The 19,366-nt window shown below is 45.4% G+C and overlaps 1 protein-coding gene across 4 annotated transcripts in view; it reads left to right on the top strand.

The window, feature by feature from the left end:
• The window catches only part of CUL2 (cullin 2), a 141,827-nt gene that overhangs the window by 9,022 nt on the left and 113,439 nt on the right, over nucleotides 1-19,366 (top strand). The window contains exon 1 of one of the 4 annotated variants that reach the window (XM_044293251.1): nucleotides 3,479-3,681. The exons of 2 other annotated variants lie outside the window; for them this stretch is intronic. The gene's annotated coding sequence lies outside the window, so the exon portion shown is untranslated. Of the gene's footprint in view, nucleotides 1-3,478; nucleotides 3,760-19,366 lie in introns of those variants that run through there. One more of the 4 variants, XM_044293250.1, reaches the window with a different exon arrangement.

Genomic DNA, 19,366 nt, shown 5'->3' with positions numbered 1-19,366 from the left:
ATCAATGACAGAGGAGTGATCACCCATATAGACTCCCTGATCACTTCCGTCATTGATCACCCCCCCTGTAAGGCTCCATTCAGACGTCCGTATGATTTTTACAGATACATGGATCGGATCCGCAAAACACATACGGACGTCTGAATGGAGCCTTACAGGGGGGTGATCAATGACTGGGGGGTGATCACCCATATAGACTTCCTGATCACCCCCTGTCATTGATCACCCCCCTGTAAGGCTCCATTCAGACGTCCGTATGATTTTTACGGATCCACTGATACATGGATCGGATCCGCAAAACACATGCGGACGTCTGAATGGAGCCTTACAGGGGGGTGATCAATGACTGGGGGGTGATCACCCATATAGACTTCCTGATCACCCCCTGTCATTGATCACCCCCCTGTAAGGCTCCATTCAGACGTCCGTATGATTTTTACGGATCCACGGATACATGGATCGGATCCGCAAAACACATACGGACGTCTGAATGGAGCCTTACAGTGGGGTGATCAATGACAAGGGAGTGATCACGCATATAGACTTCCTGATCACCCCCCTGTCATTGATCACCCCCCTGTCATTGATCACCCCCCTGTAAGGCTCCATTCAGACGCCCATATGTGCTTTACGGATCCACGCATCCATGGATCGGATCCGTAAAACGCATACAGACGTCTGAATGGAGCCTTACAGGGGGGTGATCAGGGAGTCTATGTGGGATGATCACCCCCCTGTAAGGCTCCATTCAGACGTCTGCATGTGTTTTACGGATCCACGCATCCATGGATCGGATCCGCAAAACGCATACGGACGTCTGAATGGAGCCTTACAGGGGGGTGATCAGGGAGTCTATATGGGATGATCACCCCCCTGTAAGGCTCCATTCAGACGTCTGCATGTGTTTTACGGATCCACGCATCCATGGATCGGATCCGCAAAACGCATACGGACGTCTGAATGGAGCCTTACAGGGGGGTGATCAGTGACAGGGGGGTGATCACCTCATATACACTCCCTGATCACCCCCTGTCAGGCTCCATTCAGACGCCCATATGTGTTTTACGGATCCACGCATCCATGGATCGGATCCGCAAAACGCATACGGACGTCTGAATGGAGCCTTACAGGGGGGTGATCAATGACAGGGGGGTGATCACCCCATATACACTCCCTGATCACCCCCCTGTCATTGATCACCCCCATGTAAGGCTCCATTCAGACGTCCGTATGTGTTTTGCGGTTCCGATCTATGTATCTGTGGATCCGTAAAAAACATATGGACGTCTGAATGGAGCCTTTCAGAGGGGTGATCAATGACAGAGGGGTGATCAGTGACAGGGGGGTGATCACCCCATATACACTCCCTGATCACCCCCCTGTCATTGATCGCCCCCCTGTAAGGCTCCATTCAGAATTTTTTTTGGCCCAAGTTAGCGGAAATATTTTTATTTTATTTTTTCTTACAAAGTCTCGTATTCCACTAACTTGTGTCAAAAAATAAAATCTCACATGAACTCACCATACCCCTCACGGAATCCAAATGCGTAACATTTTTTAGACATTTATATTCCAGACTTCTTCTCACTCTTTAGGGCCCCTAAAATGCCAGGGCAGTATAAATACCCCACATGTGACCCCATTTCGGAAAGAAGACACCCCAAGGTATTCCGTGAGGGGCATATTGAGTCCATGAAAGATTGACATTTTTGTCCCAAGTTAGCGGAAAGGGAGACTTTGTGAGAAAAAAATATATATATATAAATTTCCGCTAACTTGTGCCCAAATTTTTTTTTTCGATGAACTCGCCATGCCCCTCATTGAATACCTTGGGGTGTCTTCTTTCCAAAATGGGGTCACATGTGGGGTATTTATATTGCCCTGGCATTATAGGGGCCCGAAACCATGAGAAGAAGTCTGGGATCCAAATGTCTAAAAATGCCCCCCTAAAAGGAATTTGGGCCCCTTTGCGCATCTAGGCTGCAAAAAAGTGTCACACATCTGGTATCGCCGTACTCAGGAGAAGTTGGGCAATGTGTTTTGGGGTGTCATTTTACATATACCCATGCTGGGTGAGATAAATATCTTGGTCAAATGCCAACTTTGTATAAAAAAATGGGAGAAGTTGTCTTTTGCAGAGATATTTCTCTCACCCAGCATGGGTATATGTAAAATGACACCCCAAAACACATTCCCCAACTTCTCCTGAGTACGGCGATACCAGATGTGTGTCACTTTTTTGCCGCCTAGGTGGGCAAAGGGGCACACATTCCAAAGAGCACCTTTCGGATTTCACAGGCCATTTTTTACACATTTTGATTTCAAACTACTAACCACACATTAGGGCCCCTAGAATGCCAGGGCAGTATAACTACCCCACAAGTGACCCCATTTTGGAAAGAAGACACCCCAAGGTATTTCGTGATGGGCATAGTGAGTTCATGGAAGTTTTTATTTTTTGTCACAAGTTAGTGGAATATGAGACTTTGTAAGAAAACAAATAAAAAATCATCATTTTCCGCTAACTTGTGACAAAAAATAAAAAGTTCTATGAACTCACTATGCCCATCAGCGAATACCTTAGGGTGTCTACTTTCCGAAATGGGGTCATTTGTGGGGTGTTTGTACTGTCTGGGCATTGTAGAACCTCAGGAAACATGACAGGTGCTCAGAAAGTCAGAGCTGCTTCAAAAAGCGGAAATTCACATTTTTGTACCATAGTTTGTAAACGCTATAACTTTTACCCAAACCATTTTTTTTTACCCAAACATTTTTTTTTTATCAAAGACATGTAGAACAATAAATTTAGCGAAAAATTTATATATGGATGTCGTTTTTTTTTGCAAAATTTTACAACTGAAAGTGAAAAATTTCATTTTTTTGCAAAAAAAAATCGTAAAATTTCGAATAATAACAAAAAAAGTAAAAATGTCAGCAGCAATGAAATACCACCAAAGGAAAGCTCTATTAGTGAGAAGAAAAGGAGGTAAAATTAATTTGGGTGGTAAGTTGCATGACCGAGCAATAAACCGCTAAAGTTGTGGAGTGCCGATTTGTAAAAAAGGGCCTGGTCACTAGGGGGGTATAAACCTGTGGTCCTTAAGTGGTTAAAAGGCACAAAACCATCAGTCATAAATAACAACCCTTGTTAAGCCACGCCCCCAATAAACCACACCCCTTTTACCCCTGTAAACTTGGCCAGTATTTTCTGTTGGGGACGGTGGCAGCCCTATACGTTTCTGTTGCTGTACTTCAATCAGGTGTAGCTTTATTAAAATCCAGCAAAGAACACACATTACTACAGAGAGAGGGGAGCGCGGACATTTTACCCTTCCCTGGGACCCACTTCCCACAGTCTCCACCGACCGCCTACCAAAGGCTTCCCCTTTCCTGCTTATCAGCAGGGGTTGGAGCCGAAGCCGTTTGAGCCTCCGGAGCTTCCGTACTGTGGAGCAGTCTATTACAGCAGACGGGGGACGTCAGATACCGTACGCCCTGTCTGCTCGTCCGCTCCCGCCTCTGAGGCCGGCTCCTACCTCATCACCCGCAGGGAATAGTTGGGGGGAGGCGGCAGACCGCGCGTTGTGCAGGGAACGAGACTGAACTTGTCCATGGTGCAGTGAACGAATGCCCCAACTCTCCCCCCGGGAGTGGAGCGGATGGTACATTCCGGCATCCCAGGTAATGGCAGCTGAGTGAGCGGTGTCGGTGACAGCTGATGATCTCCCCCCGAGGGCTCCCCAGTGACGCGTGTGACAGGTACCGGCCTCAGCCCCCTTCCCCTCACTGCACCCCCCGCTGCGGGCATGGGCGCAGCTGGCACGTTGTACCCGGAGTCTTCCCCCTGGTAGCTCGGGGAGCCGGCACCTCCTCAGTGGCCCATGCTCTGCACACATGTGTAGGCCTCTGGCAGGGAGGCTTCTGGAGTTTAGGAGACTTTCTGTGGCCTCTGCTCCATTTTTCATCCCCCTTTTTTTTTCTTCATTCCCCCTTTTCATAAAACTGGGAGCGGTGAGCGGTCGTGTGCGCGCACTACCCTGCAGCGCCAGTTTAATGCGGTTGTGCCCATAAATTGCCCAATGCGCACTGATATGGTTGTGCCCATGTGGCGGTATAGTAGCCTGCAGGACGGATAAGATGACGCCCCCGCTGGCGCTATTAGCGGTAATCCTACACTGGAGGATAGGAACAGTAATGCGCCCCAAATATTACAACGTGGGGGCGATGACGACGCATCTAATACACTGACGAGACCTGGCTGGCGCTAGTGCTGTGTGTGCCCTTACTTCGGTTTGGCCCTCCGACGATTTTTGTTTACTTTGAACCATGTGATGTGTCACATCGGGGGCAGTGGTCACATGACGTATGTACCGGCATCACCGCTGCACCCAATGGGTGGCATATGTCAAAGCTGCCCACAAGCTGATCCTCGGGTCAGTCTATGCAGTGCAGCGTCATTGTGTGAAACCACGGGCCAGTTCACACACAGATTTCTGGCGCTGATTTTGGATCGTTTCTGCCTCAATCGGCTCCAAAATAAACGCCTCAAAACTCCCCCCCCCCCCCCGACTTCATTCAATGGGAAGCAGCATTTGCTTTGTTTATTTTTTTGTTTTTACACATGGAATAAAGAACCAGCGCCGAATCTCTGTTAGGCTTTGTTCACATCACCGTTCAGCCTTTCCGTTCTCCTGCTCCGTTTAGGGGCAGGAGAACGGAAAGGACGGATAAGCACATAACTGATGTCAAACGGAGCCCTGAGGACCCCATAGACTATAATGGGGTCCGTTTTGTCTCCACTTATGTTTCCGCTCAGAAGATGATTTTTAAGTGGAGACAAAACGGACCCCATTATAGTCTATGGGGTCCTCAGGGCTCCGTTTGACATCAGTTATGTGCTTATCCGTCCTTTCCGTTCTCCTGCCCCTAAACGGAGCAGGAGAACGGAAAGGCTGAACGGTGATGTGAACGAAGCCTAAAATGAATGGGAAGCGGAAAAAATCAGCTCCATGGAAGTCCATGCGGTTTTTTTTTTGGAGCGGATCTGCGTAAAAAAAACCTCAAGCTGGAAAGGCAGCTTTGTATTGAAGTGAACACCCGTTGGTTAAAAAAGATGCGTCAAAATCTACGTGAAGAAAAACTTTAGTTTTTTCAAAATCCTCCATGTGAACAGGCTTTAAGAACGTCTTCCCACAACGCAGGTTGCGGGTGCTGTCTCCACGCGGACTCTCAAAGTGAACAAGCGCTCCCAAATCCCACGTACACTTTGCATTTTCGTTCCATGCAGAAATTGACCTGCCGTGTGTATTTTGAAATCGCCAGCAAGTCAATTATTTGTGGGGGATTTTTTTGGTGCGCATTTAACCTTTTTCAATGCAAGGGGTGAGATCTGCAGCAAAAGCACATGTACGAGTAGCCTTAGGGCTCGTGCACATGACCATGCCGCCCGTGCGAGTTCCACAATATGTGGCGCCCATGATAGAAATGTCTATTGTTCACATAACGGACAATAATATGACACATTCCTTGTGCATCTGTGTACAAAACAGCCACGTGGATCCACAGGACATACAGAGGTGTGCATGGCCCCTTAGAAATGAATGTCAGTGCGCTAGCCCGAAGAAATGCGGATAGCACATGGATGAAAAACACGGTCCTGTGCGTGAGACTTAAGAGACTTGTGTAACGTTGTAGTATCTGCCCTGACATCAACCATGTGCAGTTTCTGACTGTACTCCGCTCCCGCTCTGAACCTGCCCACCAGTGGGGGGGGGGGGGGGGGCACCTGACCAGTCCTAAACTAGTGCATGCGCATGTTATTCAGTGCAGGCGCTGATGGACAGGTCTCGTCACGCACCCCTCCATCAGCAGCTGTGTTTTGAATGGGAGCAGTGTACGGAGACTGCACCAACAGAGGGGTTGTGAATGCACGCGTCTGGAAATCGGGGCAGATTCCATTATAACATCACATGGGCAAGACGCTTACAGCGCTGTGATCAGGTGACAGACAAGACGGACTGAACTTGCTTGCAAAATGGTGCAAGTTTCACTGAACGCATCCTGAGCCAATCCGTGTAGGGAGTGTGTCGTCAGAAAATGACCTATTCTGGAAATCATGTTTTTATATTAAACCTATCTTTTCATAGGTCATGATTTCCCATTCTGCACAGGTAAGGCTAGTTTCACACTAGCGGCAAGGACATGTCGTACTTTTATTCCGGCCGTCTCTCGGCATGTTTGCCATGCTGCCGCCGGAACTCCGGCCCACCCCCATTATAGTCAATGGGGGCCGGAGCGGTAGTCCGGGGGAACATGTGCACTAGCGGCAGCATGGATCCAGCAGGCTGTTCACCCGCCAGACCAGCCTGCCGGAGTTCCTTGCCGCTAGTGTGAAAGTACCCTAACTTTTCAGTAGCTATTAGGCCCCTTTCACACGGGCGAGTTTTCCGTGCGGATGCGATCCGTGCGGCGAACGTATGGCACCCGCACTAAATCCTGACCCATTCATTTCTATGGGGCTGTGCACATGAGCGATGTTTTTAACGCATCACTTGTGCGTTCAGTTGAAATCGCAGCATGCTCTATATTGTCCGATTTTGACGTGACGCAGGCCCCATAGAAGTGAATGGGGTGTGTGAAAATCGGATGGCATCCGCAAGCAAGTACGGATGCCGTGCGATTTGCACGCACGGTTGCTAGGAGACGATCGGGATGGAGACCCGATCATTATTATTTTCCCTTATAACATGGTTATAAGGGAAAATAATAGCATTCTGAATACAGAATGCATAGTAAACCAGCGCTAGAGGGGTTAAAAAAAATAAAAAATAATTTAACTCGCCTTAGTCCATTTGCTCGCGAAGCCCGGCATCTCCTTGTGTCTCCTCTGCGCTGAAGTTGAACAGGACCTGGGGTGACCTGCTCCATTAAATATCGGTTAAGGACCTTCAGTTTTTTTTTTTTTTTTTTGTTTTGTTTTGTTTTTTATACAGCTTGTGCTGCCTGTGAGAACATTTATTATTATTATTATTATTATTATTATTATTATTATTTCTTTTTTAGCTACAGTACAACTTTAAAGGGGTTATTTAGTATCTACAACCCTTCCCACGTGCCGGACCCCTCACAGGGAATATACTTACCCCGCTCCCTGCTCTGCTCCTGGTCCCTGCACTGCCGCTGCAGCTTCTCCCTGTACACGGATGAAAACATCCGGTGTTGGGGGGAAGCCTCCCTAGCACCAGGGTGACGCTAGGGATGCTCGTCCCCACCCCCACCTGCCATTGGCTTCTCCCCACCCCCGACACCGGATGTTTTCATCCGTGTACAGGGAGAAGCGGCGGTGCGGGGACCAGGAGCGGCGCAGGGAGTGGGGTAAGTATATTCCCTGTGAGGGTCCGGCACATGGGGGAGCTGTTGTAGATACTGGATAACCCTTTTAGGGCTCATGCAATTTGCGGTCCCCAATGCACGGGCAACATCTGTGCATCGGCCAGGACTCATAGAGACCCATTCAACTTGAATGGGCCCGTGATCTGTCCGCACTGCAAAAAAATAGAGCAAGTTCAATTTTTTTGCGGTGCGGAGGCACGGAGAGAAACATCACTGAAGCACTCCGTATAGCTTCCAATCCGTTCTTCCATTCCACACTGCATCTCCCAGATTGCAGGACCCATTCAAGTGAATGGGTCCTGCGATCCGCATGCGGCTGCCCTACGGTCTGTGCCAGTGCATTGCGGACTGCAGCACTGGCACGGAGCCCTAACGTTCGTGTGCATGTAGCCACATACTGCCGTTACTTTAAAAAATATAATAATATTATTTATAAAAAAATTGGCTGTAAAAGCGCCAACTCCCAGATGTTGGCTGAAGTGCTACGGGAGATGTGAATCACAGGACACGTTTTGTTAATTAGGTGACTCTTTTTTTTTTTTTTTTTTTTTTTTTACTTTTCTGACTTCCTTTCAGAAACGCAGCATGCTGGAGCTCTAGGGGTTTTCCTGACGTTTTCACACCGGCTTCTCTATAGGGGAAAATGGGGCACTGGGGCACACTGATCAAAACTGACTACCAGGAAAACTGTCTTAGTTGCCCATAGCAACCAACTAGAACTCACCTTTGATTTCTTAAAATGAAAGGTGAGCTCTGATTGGTTGCTCTGAAAAAAAATAAAAAAAGTCAAGCGGGTTTATTTTCTGGTGTTTTTCCTATAGGGAAAAACAGGCGGGGGAAAAAAAGCCATCTGCACATTTTTATTTTTATTTTTTTCACTTTTTATAACGACTTCTAAATTTTTTAAAAAAACCAAAACCAGTCTGAAAAAACCCTTTCAAAATTTTGAACTGTTTGTCTGTGCAGCCTGCGTGGTTTTACGTGTAGCCCTTATGTCGGCTCATGCACACGACCATATATATTTTGCAGATCCATTGTGACAATGCCTGTCCTTGTCTGCAAAACGGTTAAGAAAAGGACATGTTCTATTTTTTAGGAGAATGAACATACGGATACAGAATGCACATGGAGTAATTTCCGGTGTTTTTCTTTTTTCTTTTTTCTCTTGCTACCTCATTCAAATAACTGGTTCCGTATATGAGCCGCACAAAATATGGAATGGACACAGACAAAAAATACGTTCATGTGTATGAGCCCTTAAAGAGGAGCTGTCCCCTCTTCTGACATCACTGTTGTAATAACTACTTGTATCCCCCATATAATAATAATTCTAAATAATCTTTTCGTATAATGCTGTCCTTTGCTATTCCTCCTTAAAAATTGCCAACTGGTTTTACCATTTCCCTTGCCCAGGGGTATGTTCTTACAGAGAATGACTTTGGCAGCTCGAATTGGAAAGCGTAAGGGTATGACCAAACGGCGCATTTGCGACACTGCTGCGCTGTAGAGGAGTACCACGCAGCTGTATGACCTGCAACTGGCTGCAGTTAACGAATTGGCACCGCACTGTTTAGTCGGTCTGCGCTGGTAATGGCCGTGTGTCCATTAACAATACAGACTGACTAAACAGTGCGGTCCTATGTAGTTAGTTGGAGCGGGCTGTGGCTCATGCAGCTGCATCATAACTGTGCTGTGTGAATGTACCATAAGGCCTCATCCACATTTCCGTGTCAGTATCACGTCTGTGGAAAAAAAAAAAAAAACATACGCGTTTCATCCTTGAAGCATCCATGGTTGGTCTGTATCCATTTTTACCATCCGTGTCATCTGTAATTCACTGACGTTGCTCAACTGAAATGTAATTTCCAAAGAATCTCCTATTAGTCTTCAGTGAAAAACGGACGCACCACGAACACAACAAGGATGTGTGTCACTGATTTTCACAGGACCCATAGACTTCAGTGGGCTCGATTGGTCCGCATCATGGATCAAAGTAGTGCATGTCTCCATGATTTTTTTTTTTTTTTTTACTGACCCACAGTCAGTAAAAAAAATACTGAAATGTGAACAGACCCATTTAAATCAATAGGGTACGTGGGATGTCCACAAAGTGTGGACAGCAGACGTCAGTGAAAAACGGAAATGTAAACGAGGCCTAAGGCTGGGTTCACACGTGACTTTTAGTTGCAGATTTTTGTGCGGCAGATCTGCAGGGTTCTACAGTACCAGCAAAGTGATTTCGTTTTTAGCAATTCTGATTTACACGTGGCAGAAAAAAAATCTGCAAAAGATGGGGTCGTCTCTATTCACAAGCTCAAGAGAAGCGGCAATCTTCTTTGACACAACCAACACACTTGAGTCCCGCTGGATAGTAGCCTTTCCTCAAAGCAACCTTTCCTACGGAATCAAAGTTTCGGGTACATAGTGAAGGGCCGCAAAGTTAAGTTAACGAAACTCTCTTATTATACTCGCAGTAAAATCGTGAATAACGCGCCTTAAAATGAACATAAAATCAGGTCCATCAATCACACTGCCCGACCTAGGTTTCTCCGATAAGGCTTCCTCAGGGGCAACCATAACACCCTCCTCAACACACTTCATTTATATAGGGTTAATCTGCAGACTTTCCCCTCCCTTTCCTTTGCAGAAACACCAACCCTTTAAAATACACTCTTTTTAAATCATTTTTTTTTTTTACATATTCCATTGCACATTGCAATATTCATAAGAACATACATAAATAATGATGTATAAAAAAACATATACACCTATACAAATTATATCTGTTATCAGAGCTCAATACAAACCCGCTCCTCTTAGGAGTGCTACAACTATTCCCAATGTGTCTACAAACAATATCCAACATACAGTCGTGGCCAAAAGTTTTGAGAATTACATAAATATTGGAAATTATAAAAACTTAAGCAGCAACTTTTCCAATAGCAATCTGCTTATACTCCAGAATGTTATGAAGAGTGATCAGATGAATTGCATAGTCCTTCTTTGCCATGAAAATTAACTTAATCCCCAAAAAAACTTTCCACTGCATTACATTGCTGTCATTAAAGGACCTGCTGAGATCATTTCAGTAATCGTCTTGTTAACTCAGGTGAGAATGTTGACGAGCACAAGGCTGGAGATCATTATGTCAGGCTGATTGGGTTAAAATGGCAGACTTGACCTGTTAAAAGGAAATCATTGTTCTTCCATTGTTAACCATGGTGACCCGCAAAGAAATGCGTGCAGCCATCATTGCATTGCATAAAAATGGCTTCACAGGCAAGGATATTGTGGCTACTAAGATTGCACCTCAATCAACTATTTATAGGATCATCAAGAACTTCAAGGAAAGAGGTTCAATTCTTGTTAAGAAGGCTTCAGGGCGTCCAAGAAAGTCCAGCAAGTGCCAGGATCGTCTCCTAAAGAGGATTCAGCTGCGGGATCGGAGTGCCACCAGTGCAGAGCTTGCTCAGAAATGGCAGCAGGCAGGTTTGAGCGCATCTGCACGCACAGTGAGGCGAAGACTTTTGGAAGATGGCCTGGTGTCAAGAAGGGCAGCAAAGAAGCCACTTCTCTCCAAAAAAACCCATCAGGGACAGATTGATCTTCTGCAGAAAATATGGTGAATGGACTGCTGAGGACTAGGGGCAAAGTCATATTCTCCGATGAAGCCTCTTTCCGATTGTTTGGGGCATCAGGAAAAAGGCTTGTCCGGAGAAGAAAGGTGAGCACTACCATCAGTCCTGTGTCATGCCAACAGTAAAGCATCCTGAGACCATTCATGTGTGGGGTTGCTTCTCATCCAAGGGAGTGGGCTCACTCATCAATTTTGCCCCAAAACACAGCCATGAATAAAGAATGGTACCAAAACACCCTCCAACAGCAAGTTCTTCCAATCCAACAACAGTTTGGTGAAGAACAATGCATTTTCCAGCACGATGGAGCACCGTGCCATAAGGCAAAAGTGATAACTAAGTGGCTCGGGGACCAAAACGTTGACATTTTGGGTCCATGGCCTGGAAACTCCCTAGATCTTAATCTCATTGAGAACTTGTGGTCAATCCTCAAGAGGCGGGTGGACAAACAAAACCCCACTAATTCTGACAAACTCCAAGAAGTGATTATGAAAGAATGGGTTGCCATCAGTCAGGAATTGGCCCAGAAGTTGGTTGAGAGCATGCCCAGTCAAATTTCATAGGTCCTGAAAAAGAAGGGCCAACACTGCAAATACTGACTCTTTGCATAAATGCCATGTAATTGTCGATAAAAGCCTTTGAAACGTATGAAGTGCGTGTAATTATATTTCACTACATCACAGAAACAACTGAAACAAAGATCTAAAAGCAGTTTAGCAGCAAACTTTGTGAAAACTAATATTTGTGTCATTCTTAACTTTTGGCCACGACTGTAGTCATACATCCCGCAATCACTCCTTAGGCCCCATTCACACGTCCGCAATTTCGTTCCGCATTTTGCGGAACGGAATTGCGGACCCATTCATTTCTATGGGGCAGCACGATGTGCTGCACGGCTATAGAATTTGCGGGTCCGCAATTCCGTTCCCGAAAAAAAAAAAAAAAATATAGAACATGTCCTATTCTTGTCCACAATTGCGGACAAGAACAGGCATATTCTATTAGTGCAGGCAATGTGTGGTCCGCAAAATGCAGAACACACATTGCCGTGTCCGTGTTTTGTGGACGTGTGAATGGACCCTTAATCTGTCCATTCTGTACTATTTCATTAAGATTACCTCCCTCCTGTATCTCTTAACTTCTTCCATAGTAACATGATACCAAACCACCAATAGCTATCAACTATCGGCTTATGCTACACCCTCTTCACTCCCACTTCTTATTCAACCAGTAGGCAGAGACCGTATATTTACCCCACACTATTCCACCAAACAGGGCTTCAAGTATGACTTTCCAGCGCTTTCTTTATATTGTTAATATGCTCCTGTATCCTCGTTTTAAGTTTACGCAATGTACTCCCTATATAAAATAATCCACAGGGACACTTCAACAAATATACTATTCCCATACGTTCGCAGCTTATCTCCCATTTAATCTTATATTCTTCTCCACTTCCTGATACTATCTTCTGAATATTCCTCACTTTTTTATCATCCTTGGTGCGGTTTCTGCATGCATGTGAACTGGTGCGGGCGCAATGCGTTCACCTTCACGCATTGCACCCGTGCGGAAAACTCGCTCAGTGTGAAAGGGGCCTTAGGGTCCATTCACACGTCCGTGAATGTGTCCGCACCCGTTCCGCATTTCTGCGGAACTGGTACGGACCCATTTATTCTCTATGGGGCAGGAATGGATGCGGCAGCGCACAGTGTGCTGTCCGCATCCGCATTTCAGGAGCGCGCCCCCGATCTTCCGATCCGCGGCTCCTTAAAAAAATATAACTTGTTCTATTCTTGTCCGCAATTGTGGGCAAGAATAGGCAGTTCTAGGGGGGTGCCGGACGGGTGTATTGCAATTTGCGGATCCGCAATACACTACGGACGTGTGAATGGACCCTTAGGCCTCTTGCACACTAAAGTTTTTTTTTTTTTGCGTACCTTATACGGAACCATTCATTTCAATGGATCCGCCCAAAAAAACCTAAGGTACTCCGTATGCCTTGCTTTTGCATATTTCCGTTTTTTCGTTCCGTTCAAAGATAGAACATGTCCTATTATTGTCCGCATAACGGACAAGGATAATACTGTTCTATCAGGGGCCAGCTGTTCCGTTCCGCAATAAACGGAATGCACATGGACGTCATCCGTATTTTTTGCGGATCCGTTTTTGGCAGACCGCAAAATACTAAAAAAGCCATACGGTCATGTGCAAGAGGCCTTAGGGCTCATGTACACGAATGTATTTTCTTTCCGCTTCCGTTCTGTTTATTTTGAGGACCATATGCGGAACCATATGGTCCGCAAAAACAATGGAAGGTACACCGTGTGCATTCTGTTTCCGTATTCCGTTCCGTAGTACATGTCCTAATTTTTGTCCGCAAATCACGGTCCGAGGCCCAATTCAAGTCGATGGGTCCACAAAAAATACGGAACGCACATGGAACACATCCGTATTTTGGGGATCCATACTCTAGAAATGCTATGCTTAGCCCATATTGCTCATGTGTTTGGTGATTAATAAGTTACTTTTTTCGACTTAAATCAGAGAAAAAAAAAACCTCATATACAATGGATCCGTGAAAAACAGGCCGCAAAACAACAACGGTCGTGTGCATGAGCCCTTATTATGCAAATTAATTACTTGAAGTGCTAGGAGCACTGCTACAGCTACGCCCTGGTTCTCAGTACATTCCCATTTGATTGACTGTATTTTGTCGCCTGCGCTGTGGCTCACATACTCCGACAGCGCCTCCACTTCCGGGTGGAATGATGTCGTCAGGGCTGAGTTTGTGAGCCACAGTGCAGGTGTGAGAAGACAATCAATTGGGAAGGGAAAGCTATAGTGGTGCTCCTAGTGCTACAGCCAGCCTCTCGGTACTCCAAGTCACTAATTTACATAAATATAAAAGCAAGGATTTCCATTTCATCCACCATGACAGCTTACACATGAGATTGATCCCTTGACCTCTGTAAGGGCAGGAACACAGAGAGAGAGAGTTTACCACTCACTCTCCCTTCAGTGTTTCCTGTCCCTATGGGGGAGTCGCACAGAGAAGCCTCCCAGTGGGGAGGTGAAGAGTTACTTTTACTTCATTAGATTTTGTGCCTTACTGGTAGGACTATCTTGCCAATCTCCTCCTCTGCCCTCCCGCAGCTGTTGCTGACGCTCGGCAGAGGAAGTTGGGGTGATTCTCGTCCCTGACACAGGGGCCTGCTCTCACCTCCTGCTGCATGGTCTCCCTTCCCTCGGGTGAGGAAGCAGACCTGGGAAAGCGGGACGCCGAACGGCTCAGCGAGGTCCAGAGGGGGCGGAGCTCCAGGTCATGTATGAGGAAGTGTCATCGCGCCTAGGAAGCGGGCTGATGACGTCAGACGCCGCTCCATGTGGAAACGAGCAGGCAATTCTGACAATAATGTCTCCACTGACTCAGCTCCAGTGTCCCCTAGAAGCCGCATGGACATCGCAGACCCACCTTCGGCGGCTACTTCTGTGAGTTCCCCTGTAGGATAATCTGCAAATGTCACTCAAGTTTCTTTTGAAGGTTGCTTTCTATTACCTGGTTGCTCTTCTTTAGTAGGGAGTAAAAAGAAACTAAAATCAAAAACAAATCCCCCCGCGACAGAGGCTAAGGCTGGGCAGCGGGGGCAAAATGGACGCTCGTTCCGGCTCATGCTGGTGCCTGCGTTTCCATTTAATTTGTGTCTTCCTAACACGCTGAGTAGCAAGCAGACCTCCAATGGCCACAGACATTACGGAAGCAGACTGCTGATGCCGGCGTGGGTCACTTCATTTATACTAGCAATAATGAATGGCGGAGGGGAGCTATGGCACACAGGGATGACATCAGACGCCGATAAGGTTAAATGTGGCGCTCATGCAGCTCTGAAACAGCATCTCCGCCACCATGTCAACACAGTAAGCTCCAGCATCCCGTCAGGAGGGACTGACCCCTCTCCGGCTGCACCTCCCGTAAATTCTCCTATGGGGAGTAAGGTCTCCTTCATTCTATATTGTGTATCTATGATTCAACAGATGATACTTGGTTGCTTTTCTCTGTTCCTTAGGGAGCTAGAGAAACAAAGTCTAAGCCCAGACCTCTAAAGTGCGCTACTAGTACCAAGAGACTTCCAGATAACTACAAAAATTGATATACAAGTGGCAAAAGTTGTTAAGAGAACTTCCCTGTCATATGAGGATTCGTCACAATTACGAGATTCAATGGAACGAAAGGCAGATGCCTTTTTTTGAGGAAATGCTGGGAAGCCTCCATGTTTGGGATAAAGCCCTGTGACTAGGGCTATGTATTTCTGGCTCAATGAGTTAGAAAATCGCATAAGGAATAAAGCTCCTAGGGAGGAAATGTTGCCCTCCATTCCACTTTTTAGGTCCGCCACTGCTTTTCTGCCTGACGCTTTTGCAGAATCAGTCAGATTAATAGCTAAAGACGTGGCTCTTTCAGACGAGCGCTCTGCATGAAATCCTGAAAGGGTGATAGGACCTCCAAGGAAAAATTGTACTCCACACCCTGTCTAGATACATTTTCAAGTGGCTTATAAAAAGAAGGGTTTTCCAGAAGAGAATAAAAGGAGACCTTTTCGTCCCTTCAGTGCGCAGTTCAGGCCCTATGGGGGAAAGGGGAAAACAGGCCGCTGGAGTTATCAAAAAAGGGGTTTCCTCCTTAATTCCCAAAATAAGCAAACCAGAAAGCAATGACACCAGAGTTGGAAGGTGGTTGAGGAATTCTCTGACCCAGTGGAAACCTGTAACATCAAATTCCTGGTCTTTAGCCATCGTGAAGAACACTTATAAAATAGAATTTTCCTCAACTCCTATGAAGATTTCAGGTCCCACTGTTTTATCAAAAATGTAGCAAGGTGTTAGACTAAAAATAAAATAAAAGCGGGGGTAGTAAAAATGTACCCGAATTAGACAGGGGAAGGGCTTCTATTCAAGGTTATTCTTAGTATAAAAACCAGACGGATCCTCCCATACCATCATAAATTTAAAAGAACTAAACAGAGCGATAACGTACAAGAAGTTCAAAATTTTTTCGTTTATCGTCCCTTAGTCAAAGAAGGAGCTTATATAACATCCGTCAATCTAAAAGACGCTCCCTATCCTGTTCCTATCTATCTCAATTCACAAAAATATCTCAGATTTGAGATGATGAGGGCTTAATGCATCATTTCCAATTCACCACCCTGGCTTTCTCAGCCCCAAGGATCATCACAAAGCTGGTTGTAGAGACGATATCTCCTCTAAGATAAGGACTATAAATCTTCCCATACTTGGATGATTTCCTTTTAATAGGAAACTCAGAATTAGAAGAATCGAGCTATAGTTAGTGTTTATGAGCTGCGAGTTCAGAGATGAGGGCTGCACATCTAGCTATCTGAGCAGCTCTATGACCGTCTCTGTAAAAGAGTCTGCAAATACACCAGAAGTGAAAGCTCTACACAGAAAGCTTTTGAAAAACTTTAAGGCTCCTTGCAGACGAGCGTGTGCAGCCCAGCTTCCGGCCTGACCTCCCAGCACTGACTGGGTTACATAACATTATTGTCACGATACTAGTGGAATACTGCTGGAATCCAAGGACAAGGCCTAAACACAGGAGGCACCGGAGTCTTCAACAGGAGGTAACAGGAATGCAGATGAAGGCAGGGATCCAGACAAGAGGTCAGGAGGAAACCCAGTGAACGGTCGGCAGGTGTCCAGGCGTTGCAGGGAAAACCCGCAAGAAGAAGGAACGAACCGGAGAGAAAGTTCCTGGAAAGAAGACTGCACAAGCAGGAGCTCAAACACAATACTCAAGCAATGAGTAACAGTCTTGAGAGGTTTATATATGAAACAGGAAGTAAGATGGCACCCAGCTGAGACACAATCCACAATCTTAACTGAGGGAAAACTTAAGGGCAAGACTGTCTGAACTAAACAGACATAGCAGGATGATTCCTGACATTACTCCCACCTCAACAGCAGCCTCTGGACGAGACCTGGCTTGGTCTCCCAGGATGTTTTTGATGAAACTTTGATCAGTCGCGATGCATTAATATTACTCACAGGTTCCCAAGAGTTCTCTTCAGACCCATAACCCTGCCACTTAATGAGGTATTGTACATGGTTCCTGAAAATTCTAGAGTCCAAGATTTTCTCTACAACAAACTGTTCTTGCCCATCTATCTCCACCGCATCGAGAGGAGGAGGCACACGTTCCGGAAAATGGTTGGGCACGGCAGGCTTTAATAGAGACACATGAAAAACAGGATGAATCTTCAGCTACTGGACTTATTATCCCGATAATCTTATATGGCCCGACAAACTTCTGTCCTAGTTTTGGTGAAGGAACCTTAAATGTAAAATTTTTGGTGGAAAGCCATACTTTATCTCCTATTTTAAAGATTGGTGCTGGTCTACGAAATTTATCTGCCGCTTTCTTGTAATTTTCTTGAGCCCTCTCTGAGTTCCTTTTTAATAGCTCTAAATTTTGCTGGAATAGGTGAAACAGCGGGGAATTTGGGAAGAATATTTAGATGATACCCCAAATTTGCAAAGAAAGGAGTTTGCTAGGTGGAGGCATTTTGGGAGTTATTGTAAGAGAACTCAGCCACGGGAAGCAGATCGATCCAATCATCTTGTATATGACAGATATAGCATCGAAGATGCTGTTCCAGAGTCTGATTTTGTGCGTTCAGTTTGTCCCTTAGATTTCGGGTGAAAGACGGTTGATAGATTAGTATCGATCTTAAGTGCTGCGCAAAAACTACGCCAAAATTTTTATGTAAACTGCACCCCACGTTTCGAGATTACTTCCCCATCAGGAACTCCATGAAAACGAAACACATTCTGAACTTCAAGGTCAGCAGTATCTTTAGCAGAGGGTAGGCCGGTACATGGAATGAAATGTGCAGCCTTGGTGAGCCGGTCAACTACTACCAAAATTGTGTTTTTCCTTTTTTAGAGGTAGGTAGATTTGATAAAGTCCATGGAAAAAGAACCCCCAGGGACGAGAGGGGACCGACAAAGGTTGTAATAAACCCATGGGTAAAGAACATGGAGTCTTGCATCTAGCATAAATGTCACATGCATGACATATTTCCTTACATCCTGTTGATAAATGGGCCACCAAAAGAAACTGGATAAAAATTCCTGTGTCTTCTGCACTCCTTTTGTGACCCGCGATCTTAGAATCATGGACTTACTTTAGAGTTTTCAGTCTTATTGTTTTGGGTATATATAGCTGCTGCCCATGGGTCCACACCTTGTTCTTAAGCATTAAATGCACATTATTAGGTGGTCAAGACAGCAAGGAGTCGTGTCATAGGCCTTTTTTTATTTCTTCAAGCAAGTCCTTGTTATGAATTACTCCCACAAAATTTGACTTGGGAACAATAGTCTTGAGCGGAATCGTAGAAGTGAAATCATTGGAAAAAATGCTAGATAGAGCATCTGCTTTGCCGTTACGGGAATCGGGCCTGTACGAGATTACAAAGTTGAATTGGTTGAGGAAGAGACTCCAACGAGCTTGGCGAGGAGATAGACATTTGGCAGATCTAACGAAGCTGTGAGGTTCCTTGAAGATGTTGTTTCCATTCCTTAAAAGCTGCTATGATGGCTAACAGTTCTTTATTCCCCACATCATAATTCTTCTCAGCAGGGGATAAACGTTGGGAGAAAAAAGCACAAGGATGCAATAAACCCTTGTCTCCCATTCTCTGAGACAGAATAGCCTCTATAGCACATTCTGAAGCATCTACTTTCACAGTGAAGGCGAGTTCTGGGTTGGGATGAACTAATACAGGGGCTGTGGTGAACTTGGAATTTAGGAGACAAAAGCATTCCTGTGCTTGGAAAGACCAGGCAAAAACATTATTATTATTTTTAGTCAACTGTGTAATAGGAGTAATTATTTCTGAAAAATTCTTAATGCAGCGTCTATAAAAATGGGCAAATTCTTTGAAACATTCAACATCTTTTATGCTCCTGGGGTAGGCCAGTCTACTATTGCTTTAATCTTGCTAGAGTCCATGTGTAGACCATGAGGTGAAATTATATAGCCAAGGAATTGGATCTCAGTCTTTCAATCTTTTTCAATCTTAATGTAAAGTTGATTCTTTCTTAGACATTCCAGAATGAGTTTCACATGTCTCTGATGTTCTTCCATAGAGTTGGAGAAGATCAAGATATCGTCCAAATAGATGACTACGAACTGGTGCAAAAGATCTCTGAAGATATTGACAAGAGGTTGAAAGGTGGCAGGGGCATTATAAAGACCAAAAGGCATAACTAAATATTTGAAATGTCCGTAACGTGACCTAAAAGCTGTTTTCCATTCATCTCCA

The sequence above is a fragment of the Bufo gargarizans genome, chromosome 5 (genome assembly GCF_014858855.1).
Source record: "Bufo gargarizans isolate SCDJY-AF-19 chromosome 5, ASM1485885v1, whole genome shotgun sequence".
In the NCBI taxonomy this organism is placed as follows: domain Eukaryota; kingdom Metazoa; phylum Chordata; class Amphibia; order Anura; family Bufonidae; genus Bufo; species Bufo gargarizans.
Note: the sequence above shows the minus strand (reverse complement) of the source record. Positions and strands in the feature narration are given on the sequence as shown.